Here is an 18,002-nt window from a genome sequence, read left to right on the forward strand (position 1 = left end):
AAGGGTAAAAAGAGGAAATTAAAAAATTAAATCAAGACTGCTAGTATAGTCATACTTACGAAAAAAACTACTACCACTATAGGCTCGACTAAATTTTCCATATAACAAAATGCATTTACATGGATCAGACATATCCTATGGAGGAGTATCACTCGAAATCTACTTCAAGGGGTCACCAAGGGCACTGTTGGCTATGCTTCTTTTGCCATATGAATTTCTCTGTTCCTACTAGACAACAAATTGGCGGTGAATCGAATCCAACTCATCCTCAACTGGTTGATTCTATCTTGATGACTCTAAACTTCCTTAGTTAAAAAGAGAATTCTAGCTTACTGTTGGCTAATCTGTTAACAAAGCTCAATGATTTCCTCATGCTTTTCCACTAGGAGGTGTAGACATAGTTTGTAAAGATTGTATCTATCACATGCTATGTTAGAGGAGGGAGGGGGATTTTCTTCTAGTGTGTTCCTATATCTAATACTTTGAAAAATACAAAGGGATCCCTAAGGAGGGAATGATATGAGTCGTGGAAAAGATCCTCGAATTACAAGACCCTGAGTGACACATTACTATGAGAGAGAAAAAATGGACGGGAGGATATACCTCTAAAGTTTTAGCTCAAATGAAGGTCTTGTGAATAAGACCAAAGAACCATGTAGATATCCTTTCCTTTTCACTGGGGCTACTACACTAGGCACAAGGGGTGACATAGTGCATGTTTTAACTGAATTGGAAACCTCTGTTATTGCAATTGAAACTTCCCAATATATTTTGTACAAAAATATTGAGTCCTCAACCTCGCTCATATGCAAATTGTGCCAGTGGAAATTAGAAATGGATAAGAGACAAGAGCATGAATTGAGTGAGGAATTATTGTGCTTGATCCTGAAGGGAGAATGAGACCAAGGAGGCTTCCAATAGCCATACAAGAGAATATCAATACCTGATCTGAAGTATTAGAAAACCCACATACAGAACGGTAGCTGCAGGATCTCCAACATTATAATTTTGAACCGTATCATGCAACATATGCCTAAGCTCATCCTCCATGAATGTTGCTCAAGTTTGAAGAAAATCCCATGCTTTTGGGATTGTCTCCATCACAAAATTAATGAATTTAACTCATTTGATGATGATCAAGCATGGTACAAAGATCAAAACAAGAGAGGAAACGAGTCCATATCCTATATTTGGCGCATGTCATGCATAAATTCTCCAATGGTCTTCATGCATATCAACTGACACCTCATATCATGAGCCTTATGGATTTCTCCATTTTTTGATCCTCAGGTTACACTCCAAGGAGACCAACGTCGAAGGCATAGTGGGGAGAACTTCACCCATATCCTTTCCATGAGATTTGTTTAGATTTTTCCATGCATCATTTCTAATAAATGGGGAGGAACTAAGGACCTCGTTTAACGTTGTCATGGAAAGACCTTCCAACTAAAGGACCCACTAAAATCACAATGACCTTCTTCCAGACGAATGACTAGATTGGCATGAATATCAACTTCATGGTTTTGGCTATAGAGGATATGATAAAAGGACTTAAGTGAGAATAATTCAAGGATGAAATTTATTCTTTTTAGGAGAGAGAGGAGATTATTCTTAGATAGAGAGCCTGAGTGGAGGAATTGAACTATGATGAGAGATTCCCCTAATATGATAATGAAAAATATGTCATGATCTTTGACCAACTAGAGTCTAGGTACAACCCATACATTTCTTCAAGATTATTTGTTTTTTTTGACCTAGTCCCCAAGCAAACTTTACTTCCAAATTTCATTTGGGATTTGAGTAAATCTCTTCGCCTTCTGCCACCCCTGTACCTATGCATATTTTACCAGAGTATGGAAACATAAATTTAAATATTTTTATAATCTTAAAATGTTAATTGTATTGGTTTACAATATATATACTTCTACTATATAAGGTATGAAAATGAAACTTCTATACAAAACTACATTTTTATAATGAATAATTATACCTAATAAAAAACTGTTATTAATAATTTGGTTTTTTTTTTATGTAAATTTTATATCTCTTCAAAAACATCATAATCAATGATCAACCTAAATTGTCAAAACATTACCAAAATCTCATAACATTTGATAAAAAAATGGTACATCTATCGGAAATGATAAGTTAAGGAATCAATGTTATGAAATCTTATAAACAAAAAAGTTATGTTAAAATTATGAAAATGATATTAGAATAAACTATTCATAAAAGCAAGGTGTAGGCCTAATTTGATGGAGCATGTCAAGGGAAACCACAAATTGTTTAAACTAGTAAGATGTTACATATTACAGAAACTAGTTATATTATTTTCAAACCAATGATCAGTAAAGATTAAAAAAAAAATTAGAAAATGAGTTCACTCTAAGGGTGAAAATTACCTTCGTAGTAAGAAGGTGGCCAACCGTTTTTAGAAATATTTAATCACCCAATGTTGGTAGTCAAATGGATTAGCAAAGAGTATATAAAGTAAAATATCCATTTTCAACCATTGTTAAATGAGATAATTTCATAATTTCATAAGAAGTCTAACTATTTCGGATGGATTGTCAAGATTTGAACAAAGAAGTAAAATGCTTTATCTAAGGAGGAACTAATATTTCCTAAAGGTATTAATATATAAGGGAAATAAAGGTTAGTGTAATATTAAAATTTTAACTCTGCATTTCTATATTTTCAAGTTGATCTCTTATATTTTTTTAAGTATTGTATCATCACATATTCACCTTGATATGTCATATAGGATCTATTTTATGACATCTATTTTATTTTGTTGTAAGGTGGTTTCACTTTGATCGAGTTCTAATGTTGTAATGCAATGGACATAAAGGTTAATGTAATATTAAAATTTTAACTCTACATTTCTATGTTTTCAAGTTGGTTTTTTTTTGTTTTTTTTAAGTATTATATTATCACATATTCACCTTGATATGTCATATTCACCTAGATATGTTATATTGGAGCTATTTGATTTTATTGTATGATGGTTTCACTTTGATCAAGTTCTAATGTTGTAATGCAACGGATAATCATTTTTTTTAGGACTATGTGTGGAATTTATATATATATATATATATTTATATATATAGTATTTTGTTGTTTTTTTCCAAGTATAACAAGGAAATTTTGTATTTTGGTACTTTTAAATATTTATTAAAAGCATTTTTATTTAAAAAACATTATAATTTGAATAATTTAAAAAATTTATTAGTTAGATGCAATTTTAATGTAATATATATAAAATTATGATTTATTTCAAACTCAAAAAAATTTGTGTCATGATGATCATGATCTAAATAGATATTTAGATTTAGTTTCACTTAATAGGTTGAATATTTTTTAATGATAAATTTGGTTTATAATTAAGTTCGCATTTTTAAAACAAATACAACAATTCAAATCTAACTATCATAATCATAATTTGTGTCTCTATCAAAAAAATTATTTAATGAGTAAATATATGTTAGAAAATTAAATAATTTGTAATATAAAATTTTATTAATATTTATAAAAACAATTTTTTTTAATATTTTTAAACATTAACTTTAATTTAGAAAGACTATAATTTGAAATATTTGTAAAAGGCCTTATAAGAAATTTTAATTTAATGTGAATAAAACCATGATTCATTTCAATTTCCAAAAGAATGTCATGATGTTCTAAATAGATATCCAGATTTAGTTTCACTTAATAAATTGAATATTTTTTAATGGTGAAATCTTGTTTATAATTAACTTCAAATTTTCTTAAGGCAGTTTTTTTATGCTTTTAAACATATATATTAGATGCAACTCTAATTTTAAAAAACTACAATTTGAAGAAATTTTAATTTAATAGGTATAAAGTTATGATTTATTTCAATTCCCAAAAAAATGCCATGATGCTCTAAATAGATATGGAGATTTAGTTTCGCGTAATAGAGCAAATATTTTTTAACAGTAAAACCTTATTTATAATTAACTTCAAATTTTAAATATAAATATTATGATTCAAATCTGACCATCATAATCATAGTTTATATCACAATAAAAAAATATAATAAATAAATATACATTAGAAAATCAAATAATTTATAATATAACAATCTCGTTAACATTTATAATCATTTTTTTTATAAAAACAAATTTTTTATTTAAATGGTACTATTGCTCATTATTTTTTTATAAAAACAGATTTTTTATTTAAATTGTACTATTACTCTATTAAAAATTATGATAAACCTAATTTAACTTCTATATGTTTATATATTTTTATTTAAAATAATATTTATTTCATTTTATTTAAAATGATATTTTCGAATATAATAAATGTTACTTTATTTATTTCTATTAATAAATAAAAGCAAACATGTTAGAGTCAGCATGATATACAATATAAATACAATTAACATCTATCTCTTAGATGACAGATTATATTTTTCAAATATCCATTTTCAAATTTTATTTATTTCCATTAATAAATAAAAACATGTTACAGTCAGCATGATACAATAAAATATAAAATACAATTAACATCTATATCTTTGATGAGATAATATATTTTTTAAATATCCATTTTCATCAATCGGAAATCTCTATGCCTAAGGGTACTCTGGTTTGATACCGATTATTCATATGTGCAAATGAAACCTCTTTATATTATATTATAGATATTCAAATAATTTATAATATCTATGCCATTGGTTAAAAACACTCCTTATATTATCGATGTTAAAATGGTGTTATTTCAAGGATTAGAAGGAGAAATCGATCGATTCCCTCCTGAAATATGCAGTTTACTTAGGGAAAATTACATCAGCTAGGCACACTTTTCCCCTCTGCTGCGTTTGATGGGATGAATGGTTATTTATATTTATGTTTCATAGAAATCCTATATATTAATATATGAGCACAAAAGAAGAAACTAGAAACATAAAAATATGTACTCCTGAGAAGGTTTAGGGTATTAGATGGGAATTGAATTGCTCGGAATTATGAAACCGACCGCGTCCATCTGGAACGCCATGTTAGTAAATATGATATACTGATGCATGCTTTCCACCGTTAATGGAAGTCTCATAACTCCTCATTAAGTCTGCCTTGCCATCTACCTTCTTGCGCTGCTCCTTTTCTTGGCGACAGGGTGGACATGTCGGAACATGAATGTTGGAGGCAGGTCTGGGAGATCCTCCTTCTGCCGCTGCTACAAACCTGTGTGGGGGTGGCGGGTTCGGTAGGTGTTCGTTTAGACGACCAGTTTCAATTGATTGCCACAATGTTAAGCGGCCTCCTGCTGCCGCCACCGCTTCATTGGAAGAGTGAACGTTAATGCCTTTTCCCGCCATCAGCTGCCTCTGCCTTCTTGTGGCGGCGACTTCCTTAAACAACAACGTCGTGAAAAGTCACAATTAGAATAACAGACACATTGTTTTGAAGTTTCATGGGCACTGCCATTATCATTTTACTTCTGTGACTTCAAGACAATAACTGTGGAATGGTAAACCCTAAAAGCTGAATGGTTCCCAAAATATTTGAGATAATGAAACTTATGGCCGAAGCGCTATGTATGTCTGGTTTGCACTTGTGGGTGAACTATTTTATGAATACTTTCACAGCGGGGCTCTTCTATAAATACATCTGAGCGCAGAAGGATCCGAAAATATCGAATTGAATTCAAATGAATTGTAGCGTTCACGCTCAAAATATATGTAATATGGATTGCTTAAAATTCGGCGTGTCTTATAGATTACATGATTGGTATGCCTAACTACTTAACTATAACTATTTGGTACAGTGATACTGGGGCTCTCATAGATTAGAACTAACAATTACCGATCTACCATATGATTCAAAAAAAACTTACTCAACTATTTGAATATTCCTGTTATTGAATTGACTCCCTTAAATCCATGACCGGAGCTGGTATGTCTGACTCAACATCGATTCTTGCTGATACATGCAGACCATTTGGCTCTTATTCCGCATTTCACTACTGATCGGAAGTTCCAGGGTTTCGATCCCGCCTTTCACTACACCGAAACCCCCGGGTTTCGCGACCCGGAAACCCTAGTGTGAACGTAAGGGAGCGCAAGACTGGAGAGGCTAGAGATGTAGAGATATGTTTGTAGTATTAAAATTGTTTCTGAAGGTAATCCAGAAAGAAATGACACGAGGTCAATCTCCGTAGTTCTAAATTCACTATCCTTTAATCATAGAAAAGTAACATAAGGATAGAAATAATCTCGATGGAAATGTTGCGGAAGTGGCGAAGATGCAATATTTGGAGTAGTCTGCGTTATTTTTTATATTTATTTTTTGTTATCAAAAGGAAGGTAATTATTTATAACAAAAGGCAAATAAATATTTTCAGCATGTTTATAAAAGGTGTGTTAAATTAAACAGAACATCATGGTAAGTAAAGCGTTGTTTTAATGCAAGGCATGGATTTAATAACATGGTTTTTAAATGTAAGAGTTAAGGCTTTTATTATTGTGTTGTTTTTTTAATTAATCTATTTTTATAGATTAATTTTACTATACAAAATAACTATTTTGTGTCAAAATATTATATCATATTAATTGTATTTTTAAATATTTCCTTACAAATATAAAGGAAACTTTATAATACTATAAATATTTAATCAAAAATATAAATATTTAATCAAACATTACTTTCGATGTTAATGTTTCATAAGTGGCGAAGATCCAATTTTTAAAGCACTCTGCATTAGTTTTTATATTTTTTTTGTCATAAAAAAGAAGGTAATTATTTATAACATAAGGTAATTATTTTTTTAGCATGTTTATCAAAGGGGTGCTAAATTAAACAGAATATCATGTTAAATAAAGTGTATGCAAGGCAGGGATTTAGTGATATGGTTTTTAAATCTACGAGTAAAGGCTTTAATTAAAGTGTTGATTTTAATTAATCTATTATTATAGATTAAGAGTTAATTTTTACTCTACATATATTATTTTGTGTCAAAATATTATATCTTATTAATTGTATGGGGTTTCATTCAATGAACCTATGACTTATCACATGCGTTTGTGGTATATTAAACAATATTTTTAATTTGATTACAATACCCCTAAAAATCACATTATTTAACCCCATACCAATACAAAAACAATCTACCTTTCCAATTTAAAAAACCCCTACTTCCACTAAACATTCTAGGTATCCATTTTTTCATTAACATTTTTTGTACCGCATTATATTTTATCATTAACTTTGAGCTCCATTTTTTATACTTGCCCATATAAAAACCCTTTACCCTATATATATCCCCCAATATATTAGGTCATTTTTTCCTCAATATATATCCCCCAATATGAACCCACACGGTATGATATTGCTCCCTCAGTAAAGCTCCCGTGATTAATTATAATTTTAAATATTTACAATCATAAATATTAAAAAATATTATAATATTTATGTTTTATAATAGTATAAATGTTTGAGCAAACATTATTAGGGATATTATATATATTATAAATGTTAAAGAAAACATTATTAGGGAGAGGGAATTGAGTTAAAGAGAGAATTTAATAATATTTTTTTGAGGAGATATATGTAATTTATTTTTGCATAGTAATTAAATGAGAATAACAATAATAATAATATAGATAAGGAACATTGTTATAAAGATTAAACTTTGATGTTAATTATTTTTAATATTTTTTTTTAAATAATTTATAATTAATGTTCATGTTATTTGGATCAAAGTTTGTTTTTTTTGTTGTGTGGAATTTGTAAGTTTTCTAATTGATTTTAATTCCATTGAAACAAAATGTGAATATCAAGTATCAACATAATGATTGATTTTGCTAAAATGTTGTTCTCTTGAGAGAAATATGCTATTATTATTTGTTGTTTTTTCTTTACAACTAAGGTGTTATTAAAGCGATCGATTTCTTTTGAGTTCATTTTTACTTAGTAAGAAGTTTATTGAAAAGATATATATTTTTCATTTCTACTACGACATTTAGAAAATTGATTTATCATACTGAGTTACCAACATTGACACTATAATATTCATCACTACATTTTGTACCAAGAGATGCCATTGAATGGCGAAGGTTATACCCATATTGGTGAGTACTACTATTCATAGATATAGGCTAAGTCACCATTAGGATGATATTAAAAGTTGAAGTTGAAAAATTGAAAGAGATATCCTGGAATGGGATATTTCACACCCATATTGGAGACAACTCATAGCCACTATTATCACTGGTACTAATTTTAGTGGGATTAATTTTTTCCCCACATAAGACGATAAAAATGGTAGAATACAAATCTAGTAATTAAAGAGAAACCTTGGACACATGCATGCCTATACTATAAGCTATTTCTCCAAGATATATAATAATAGGAGCACCCTTAATTATTAGTGGCGTCCAAAAGAGATACAACATATATAAGAAAGCATATGTTATGCTCAAACTATTTTTTTTGACAATTCTCTTGAATGCTAGAATCAAATAGTGTGTCAAGGTTAAAGTATATAAAATTCATGCTAGAAGAAAAATCTGTATCCCAAGTACTACTTGTAATGTCCCATATTTGATGTGTAACTACATTGATAGTGAAGTGAACAATTGAACTCAAAAATTGGGTCCTTGTAAGTTACTACAAAATGTGTATGAGAAGTGTTATGGAATTCTTATGAACACTTATTTCAAGAAATGACAGTGAGAATATAGATGTCGAGGATGGTGGGATTTTGTTGTTTCTATAGAGATACAAGGATAAGAAGGTCAATTGCGGCATATACATATGCTTTCTTAAATATCAATAAGTATTATATCATGTTTATGATTCAGATCTTGGATGCAATCTCAAAGGATTGAGTGGCGAGAGAAGAGTACAAAAAACATATAGATCTACCATAAAACTAATCACAAGAAAATTAATAAAAAAGTACGAACTAAATACATCACAGAAATATGAAGAGAGAGAGAGAGAGGGAGCAATAATTAGAGACTAAGAATTCCACTAAGAAGAACCATTACATGCAATGAGACTAATTTTGGTACCTTTCCTTCTTGACAGTTACTCTCTTCCTATTGCCTTCTTGTAAGGTATATTTTTCATGGAGTAAACTTTAATTAGGGTTTAGTCTGTTAGTCACATATCTGTCAAGTTCCCTTTTACATAATAATACAATGCTAATATTGACTCTATGTTGAATATGAATTAAAGAATTGGGAGGAGGTGGAGCTCACATTGGAAGGAACAACCCACCTTGCTTTGAATGGAATTCACTAACACCATCACAATATGCAACATGTACCGCTTGTAGGGTAGGGCATTACAACAACATTTTCTCAGGATTAAGGTTGCTTCAGACCTTTATATTTACATCCAAAAGCTTTGGATAGTCTAGATACAAGGAATGGATACCAAAGCAACCCCAAAAAGTAAGTTTTTTTGGTCTCAAATGCTTGAGGACCAGTTCATTAGTTAATGTATGTTGCTTAGAATGGTGATTTTTCCTCTGTAAAGATTCTTGGGCCCTAAATTTGTCCTGTACCTCAACATGGCTTATATCTTCATTAGCGTGAGTGTAACATTTATCACCTATGGTCATTCCACAATCTTAAATTTGCAGGAATGGCAACTTCATAGCCACTATTTGGAGTCTAGCAACATATATACTACGACAGAGAGCAATAAGAATCTTTGAGAGGGTTCCTGAAAATGTATTGCATATAACTGATGAGCACTAGTATTGCAACAAGAATGCTGCAACTCTTGGAGCTACCATATTTACTTTATGAACCCAGGGTTTGTACAAGCTTCGAGGTGACAGTGCTGTATACACAAGTAAAAGTGATGGTTCTGCCTTTTGTCACTATTCAGCTAGCGAGAGACCACTAGGGTTTTGAAGCTAGACTTCTATGGATTTAGAAGAAGCTTGATTACTGATGAAAGAAAGAGAAATCTACTCTAGGAGAAACCTTGTCTACTGCAATAAGGAAAATGACTGAAATCCTATGCTAAAAGCACACCATTCTCTAACTAACTGCTGAGAAGTTATGCTTTACAAGAATGCCAAGATAACATGTATGAAATTATACTGTCTAAAGCATGGAAGTTCAAGACATCAAACATCACTACTGTACATGTAAAGGACTGAAATAAATATTTTTTCTTCTTTTTATTCTTTTTATGGAAAATCAAGTGTAAACCCTAATCTCTTTTGGTGATGTGGCAAGTGGCTTACGGATGATTATGGATGGTTGGGAGATTTAGGAGATGTTTGGAAGGTTTGGGAGACCCTTGGGTGACCTGGTGTGGCTTCCTAGAGGTTTCCCCTCAATTCGGCCTCAAAACAAGCCACTACAGAAAAACCTACAAGATGTACTAGAAACCTATAGGATTCCCTCTATTTTTACAAGATACAGCCGAGAGAAAAATGATGGTTTCTGGAGGTGATGGAAAGATTAGGGAAGGTGGTGGATGGGTGGAATGGAGTGATAAAATGCCTAGGATCACTCAAAACTCAAAACCAAGGTTAGGAGATGGTTGGATTTACTCAACATTCTTGGAGGAATTTCTATGCAAACTAATGAGATTGGTGAAGGTCTTGGTGAAAGCAAGGAATGATTATGGATGGATGAAGTTGGAAGGTGGTTGCCTTCTTTGAGATCTCTTTATACTTCTGGAACACCTGCTTTGCATCAAACATTTATAATTGCCAAAAAGTCATGTAAACAAGAAGAACTTTAACAAGCTAGAAAAGCAAAATTTAATGAACTAGGTGCTTACTTCATGCATGAGGAAAATTGCTGAATAAAATGAAATCATGGATGAGATCCACTGTAAGAATGAATATGGAAGAGATGGTGATTAAATCCTACACTTGCAGAACTGATCAAATGCTAGTTCAAGTACAATAAACACTAAATCTTATGAGAATATTAAAATCTCTCTTTTTGGGGCTACATAAGGGTATTTTCCTCAAATGATGATCCCTGAGGGAAGAGACGAGCCCAAGACACCTACTGATAGATTTTTGGTGCTCCTTTTATCCCTTCTAAACTGCTACTGATCTAGAGCACAAATGGAAGAAAACTAAGAAACAACTAATGAAATCCACATTACTTGCACTGGAATACTTCTAAAGGCAAATTAACCATAAATCTATGAAACTAAGCCAAGCATACAGATACAAGAAGAGGAGCCTTTGCTGCTAGGGTTGGGCCTAACCCAAGAGATTAGCCCTTTGAGTTAACTCAATGTTGGATCAAGAAAAATCTCATTTTCATTATCAAAACAAAAAATTACATCAATGTCTTCCACAAGCCCGTAGCTCGAAAATAACTACTATTTTTACAAAAAAAAATCAAATCTTAATGAGGCTCTAGGCCTCTCTACTTATAAAACTAAAGTCCGCAATGAATTCCTTAAATCTAGGGAGGCTCAGCTCACAAACTCGAGATGAACTAACTCTTTCTCTATTACTTGCTCGACTGCCTTTTGATCTTCATGACATGGGTGATTTCACTCCGAGATGGTGTGATTAATCAAGGAATATTTGCATGGGGGAGGAGTAAATGAGGAGTATTTACCTCCTACAATCTCTCTCTCTTATCCCTTTCGAGTTTCAAACCTTAGTCTTGCTAAAATTCCTTGATTTTCTCTTCCAAACCTGCATTCAATGGATATTAGTCCACTAGGCAGAATATCTCACTTTAACTCATCTCATTAAACAAAATATAATCAAAACATGTAATAAATTGTGAGAAGAGTTGATTTGACTAGCTAGGAGGTGAATTAAGGCCCATATAATTACCCAATGATGAGGCTCATCATCACCCCCCTATTTAAAGTGTTTTTCATCCTTGGAGAAACTCAATCAATATCCATGTCTTTCATAGCTCTAGTGGCCTCCCTGACATCCCATGCTTCTGACGTGGTTTCCTCTTCTTGTGCATAAAATCTTGCCTTCTTTTCTACCTCCACCCACTGCTTTCATTCTTCTTACTCCTTCTAACATCCCCAAGAGAAGTGGTGGGCTGAGTCTCAAGCCAATCCAATTGACTTTGAGCCTTTGGATGGATTACTTGTACATGGGCATCCTATTCAGTGCTTCTCCCATCCTTTGAGGAGAGTGGTACTCTATAATCTTCAAACTATATAGAAATCTATTCGATCTCCTTAGGAAAACCTACACGCTGTCATCCCCTAACAATTTGAACATGTCCTCAAACTATGTAATGGCTTGCTCTTGGTCAGCAAGATACCTAGGTGCAAGTTGAGGATAATTTGCAATTAAATTATGTCTGCTAATGACAATCATTGGATAGGACTGCTCAGCTCTGATGATAAGAGGCTCTATTTGTTCCCTTGCTGATAGCCTCTTCATTTTTACAGCCCTTGCTTCCTCATGGTTCATCCATGATGCCAAAGCCATCAATTGTAAATACCCTAGCTTTGCATTAGGGTCCCATACATTCATATCTATCAAAGCCATGGTATGCAAGTAGATCTAAGACATCTTATCCCTATCTTCCAATGTGATTTTATCACAAAGATCAATGAAATGTCTATAATCCTGGAATGGCATGGTGCCTCTCTGTGTTAAGGTCTTGATTTGGAACTGTAGCAATGATTCCTTAAGGTACAATCCATAGGAATTAGCTAGCATCCTGCACTGGATTTATTCCAAATATAGACTGGCCATGGATGCCAATTGATTCTCTCTTTCTTGCAGTTGTCCTTTCAACCATGCTTCTGCCTCCAACTGAGTCTTCATGATGGCCTCTCTGTCCCTCAAGCTACTTACTTCCCTTCCCATCTCTTTGAGCTTCTCCTACACGTGGCCAATGTCGTCAAATCCATTGGACTTGGCAATCTGCATCGATATATGATTTTTTACTCTTTCTTTCTCAAGCTCAAAGAATAATGGAATGGAAAATGTTTATGGAATGACCCTGCCCCCCTCAATAAATCTATAGTAGGAGTCAAGGTTAGGTTGAGGACTAGGTTCCCTTAGCTCTGGGTCTTCTCTCTTTGTTTCTGGCTACTTACTTCCTTCCTCATCCAATTTTTGAGTTTCCTCTAGGTTTAGTAGAGTTTCATGTAGGGCTGCCTCTCCTTCCTGTAGGTCTCCTTATGTATCCTATAGGATGTATTTTCCTTTGGATGAGGTAGATCTGGTTACAGGCCTTCTCACATAGGTGATAAGAGATTTAGGGGAGCTTTGTGTTGAGTATCCTTCTTCTTGAGTTTCTATAAGAGGAGCCATCTTCTCCTGCTGTCTAGGTGAGTCCTCAATAACAATGGGAACCCTGGTTGGAGTTTGGGGTTTTCCCTGCCTTATCCTTGTACTTTTCCTTGTTCTGAAGTATAAGGGGGTTTGCCTCTATCCTTTGCCTTTTTATTTGATAGGGGTTCTAAGGTAAGTGAGGGAAGATGTTGCCTCTCTCTCAGTGGGTTCTGGGGACACACTAGGTGACTCCTCCTTGTCTTCTACCTCCTATTTTCCATTACCCTTTTTACCTATGCCTTTCCCATCTTCTTCCCCCTTTAGATCCTCATCTTCTTTATCAGTGTCCTCCTTGACATCTTGTTGCACAAAATATTGTCACCATGACATTCTGCAATCAATGTGAGTCTATCACCACTCATACTTTCCTCCTATGCAAGTCTTAAACCTCAGCTCTTCATGTCAAGCCTTGAAAAATGAGAGAAAGTCCTTGAAAATCTCTAAAACTCTGGTTCCACACTTTCTCTTAGCATTACCTGCGGTCCCACACCCCCTAGTCATGTTCCCTGCGGACCTGCCCACTCTGTTTCTATGTAATGGGTGCAGACCCCTATAAAAGTCAAAAAGGCGCAAGTACATTCTTAAAAACTCACTTTGGGTTATTTCTGGAAGCTTCTAGAGGGAATATTGAGGTGGCAAGTTCGCTCCTTTAATGTTCATGCATCCCATAACTAAAGGAGCTAACCCCTTGATGTGAGGAGCTTATCCCTTTGAAGGAGGATTCTATCCCTTCATAGGTGGACTTGGTGACTTCCTTCCTCTGCACTATAAAATGAGGCATTGGGCTGGTTACTAAGGAGGTTGAAAGATGAATATTTTTTAGGGTAAATGTTGTTGGAATTTAGACTTCCTAATTGAGCTTGAGAGTAGAGATTACATACCTTTTGATCTCATTTGGAAGAGTGTAAAGCTTGTAAAAGTAGAGGAGATTCTAGCTTGGACCCTGGGAGGAGCTTGTACAGCATCAAGGCACCAAGGTTGTAAAGTTCTTCTTTGTTTAAAGTTAATACAATCAAGTTTATTTTTTTCAATAAGCTGTCTCTTATGGTTTATTTCATGGATTCCTTGATAACCATGATGAATATGACTTATTATATTTGCTATGTAGGTGTTATTTGATGTGTGCTTGTTTGTGTTTGTAGGTTCTTAAAATGAAACTCATTCAGACAGTCGAAGCATGGCTACCACAAACTAGCATTGGACTTAAGGTAGGGTCTAAAGACACCTCTTGGTTTTTATTTATAAATCGTAATATTTAGAGAAAGGTAGATTTGACGTTCTGCTTGTCGCTAGATATCAGTTGATACTAGGGAGATCAGTCTTGTCCTCAAGAATGAGTTATCCAGCCAACAAAATGGCAACCATACTAGGGATTTGAATACTGGTTTTTTTCCTTTACTTTTACTTTGACTTGAGAAACCTTTTCTCTGTTTCTGGTTTTTTCTTGATGGTTGCGGGATTCGGTAGTTTTTTAGATCCTGAATTGTTTTTTTTTTCATGCTTTTGAAATAGGACCACACGTTCTGCTTCTAACACAATGCGAACATCCCCACACTATTGCTTTACTACATAGAGCGGTACCGCACCTGGTTATACCGGAGGCCTGTGGACCCTGTCAAATTTTTGAAAAACCTAAAATCTATTCATCCAGTTAAACTGAGGATTTGTTTGTGTTTTTTAGCCTCTACCCATATTTGCATGTGTCTTGTGAGAAACTTCTTGTTAGTGAGTTCCATTGGCATTTTGGTTTTAGGTGATTTTTTAGAAGTTTTGTGTGCCTGGTTTTATTTTCATTTGGTCTTTGTAGTAACTCAGAGATTAGAAGCCTATGAAACCTCAGATTACCTTGGTTTTTGCTGGTCTTCTTAATGAGTCAGACCGATTTGTGAAATTTACTTTTGGTGAGAAATATATCTCGTTTTCTCTTTGCAAAGCTTTGAAAGAACTTGTTTTGATAGTTTTGAATTTCATTTTTAAAAAGAAAACATAAGATGGGTGTTTTTTGATTAATTTGTTATTCTGAATGAATTAGTCCTTAGTTTGCTAAATAACTAAGTAAAACATCCTTGAAAATAAATTTTGTAAGCTTTTACTTTAATTAGGTTTTTAGAAGTTGTAGATCTCAAGATTAGATTTTTCATAGTTTTGAGTGTTTACTAGAAATTTTAGAATCTCTTTTGAAAGAATTTGTTTTTGGTAGTTTTTGAGTGTTGAAAAGAAAGGGATATTTTTCATGAGCATAATCAGTAGTCTCGTTTTTGAGTTTATTGAAAAAGACAAAAAAGTTTTTCTTTCCATTTGTTTGTTAAGGAAAGATTTGTTTTTCAAGCATTTGCACTCTCAACTCTTTCTTTAGCTAGAAATTCATTGAAGAAAAAGGATTTTTTATCATCTTAGGTGAATTTTTAGTGTTTTGGAGTCGAGTCTTCACACCATAAAGTTTCATCTCCACACCTTTTGACTTAAGAAACAACCATAAAAATAACGCTTAAAGTAAAATTTATCTAACAATATTTTTATTTCTAGGGCTCTTTATCACCAACATAACTTAGGCTAGTATCTTGGAGTAGGGAGTAATTAACTCTCCAAGATAGTTAAGACAAACAAGTAGCTATATCTTGCAGTAGGAGATAAATTCCAACTGTTACATCTATGATCTGGGAAGCTCCTCTTAAAGGAGTCAAGCACAATATCATATCCGAACCAATGGGGTAATCAATCCTTCCTCATTGAGAATGATAGAAGATATACATGTATTAAAAATGGTAAACCTCGGATTAACCATTGTTGAGGAGCCCGGGGTCACTTGTTGGTAAACCTTCGATTATGTCTAGGAGCCTTCAAGGGGATTGAGCTTTGCTACTCTGCCCTTGCGTGTGTATCGGATCACAGACTGTTCCCCCAAGTATATTTGTTTCTATTGGTAACCATAATGACCATAATCTATAGGATTCTTTCCTAAGGTGATGGTGGAGGGAAGATCCCACTGTACTTGGAGGAGACGTTGACTAGACTCACTTGGACTCTCTAGGGGGTTCTCTTCACTCGAGACGGTTTAGTGAAGAAAATTGTGCTAGTCTGTTTCATTAAGCAGGTTGTCGGGGTAATTGTTCCAATCGCCATTTCTGTATTGAATTTTGCGACGTTGGATTTCATCACCAACTAGTGTTTTCGGTATGGAAAGTTACTGTTTGTGTGTGGTTTGAACTCCTAGATTTTTTAGGCGTATGATTCAAATTGTTTGGTTCTTTAGAGACTTTAGGTGGTTTTATTGATATTTTTCTTTGTTTGCGTGTGAAGTAATTAAAATATTTAATCGTGGCTGAATTACTGAGACAATCCAATAGACTTCGAGGGAAACCTTCTGAGTATTCACCAAGCCATCTTGAAGGGCTACGAGCTCTTATAACTCCTAGTGACAGTAGAGTTGGGTCACTGGAAGAAAGAGAATCTTCTTTAGTTGTTCATCCTGATTATCAAGTTCAAGCAACATAGTATATTTCCAAACCAATTTCATTTTCCGGAGTTACTAGTAGTTTTTCTTCTACTAGTGAATTAGCCGAAGAACCTGAAATTTCTGAGCCTGAAACTGAACCTGCTTCTACTCCATCTTCAGGAGTTGCCTCTCCAACTTCCAGTGGTCCTAGTTCACCCAAGGTAGGAAGAATCGTTACCCAAAATCTTCCTTTTGGACTTATTTCTATTGAAGAACTCGTTGATCCGGAAGAGGGTATAACTATCCCTAAAAATCAACCAACTATAGAACTTAGGGAGCGTGAATCGATCTTTTAAAGTCCACCTGGGAGGGATGCTTGGTATCTTTCATTGACCAAGTTCTTAGAAAATCCGGGTCTTAGTTTTTCACCACCTCGCATTCCTTTTCATCCAACATCTAGAGGTTATTATCCTCCTTTGAATATGTCAAGATAGTCATCCATGTTTTCCCAATCACATGAAACATTTTTGTGTGGCAGTCCTTCTGTTCCTTCTGGGTATCAGTCACTTACTGGTACTTTTTCAAGAGCATCTCCTCAACCCATTGAACACGGGTTATCAACTGGTAATAACGGAACTAAACCATTGAGTGTAGAAGACATTCTTATGATGTTAGGTACCATTCCAAATCTGCAACCTCAAGGACAGTACATACCTTCAGGATAGTACATTCCTCAAGGTCAACCCCATACTCAGTACGTACCTCAAGGTCAACCCCAATATCAATATATACCTCAAGGTCAACCCCGGTTTTAGTACGTGCCTCAAGGTTATCATCCTCAAGATCAGTACCCAACCCAAGGTTTCCAACCACCTTCAGGTCAATCATATGTCCAAGGAGCTGGAAATGTACCTTTGAATTATCAACCCTACCCTCAACTTGGTTATGGTCGTCAATATGCTCAACCTTCTATGGGTCCATACCCCGGAATGAACATCATGTGGGATCCATCTCAATCTCAACATATCTTGCAACCTAATGTGCAGTTCTCATCTCAATTTGGATAACCTTTGGTTTCTAGTTCAACCCAGCAACCTATCCAGCCTACTATTCAAACCTCTGTACCTAGTGTAGCTCATCAGTCTGGGCCTAGTTCTCCTCGAACTCTGCCTCAAACGACTGCTGCAACTACTGCAGCATCTTTTCAATCTAACCCTCCTCCTTCTAGAGTATCGTTAACTCCGGTTTCTATTGTTCCTGCATCAACTCCTCAAGCATCTTTACCTTA

The sequence above is a fragment of the Pinus tabuliformis genome, chromosome 3_2 (genome assembly GCF_031772625.1).
Source record: "Pinus tabuliformis cultivar Carrire ecotype Pingquan chromosome 3_2, CPIR1, whole genome shotgun sequence".
In the NCBI taxonomy this organism is placed as follows: Eukaryota; Viridiplantae; Streptophyta; class Pinopsida; order Pinales; family Pinaceae; genus Pinus; species Pinus tabuliformis.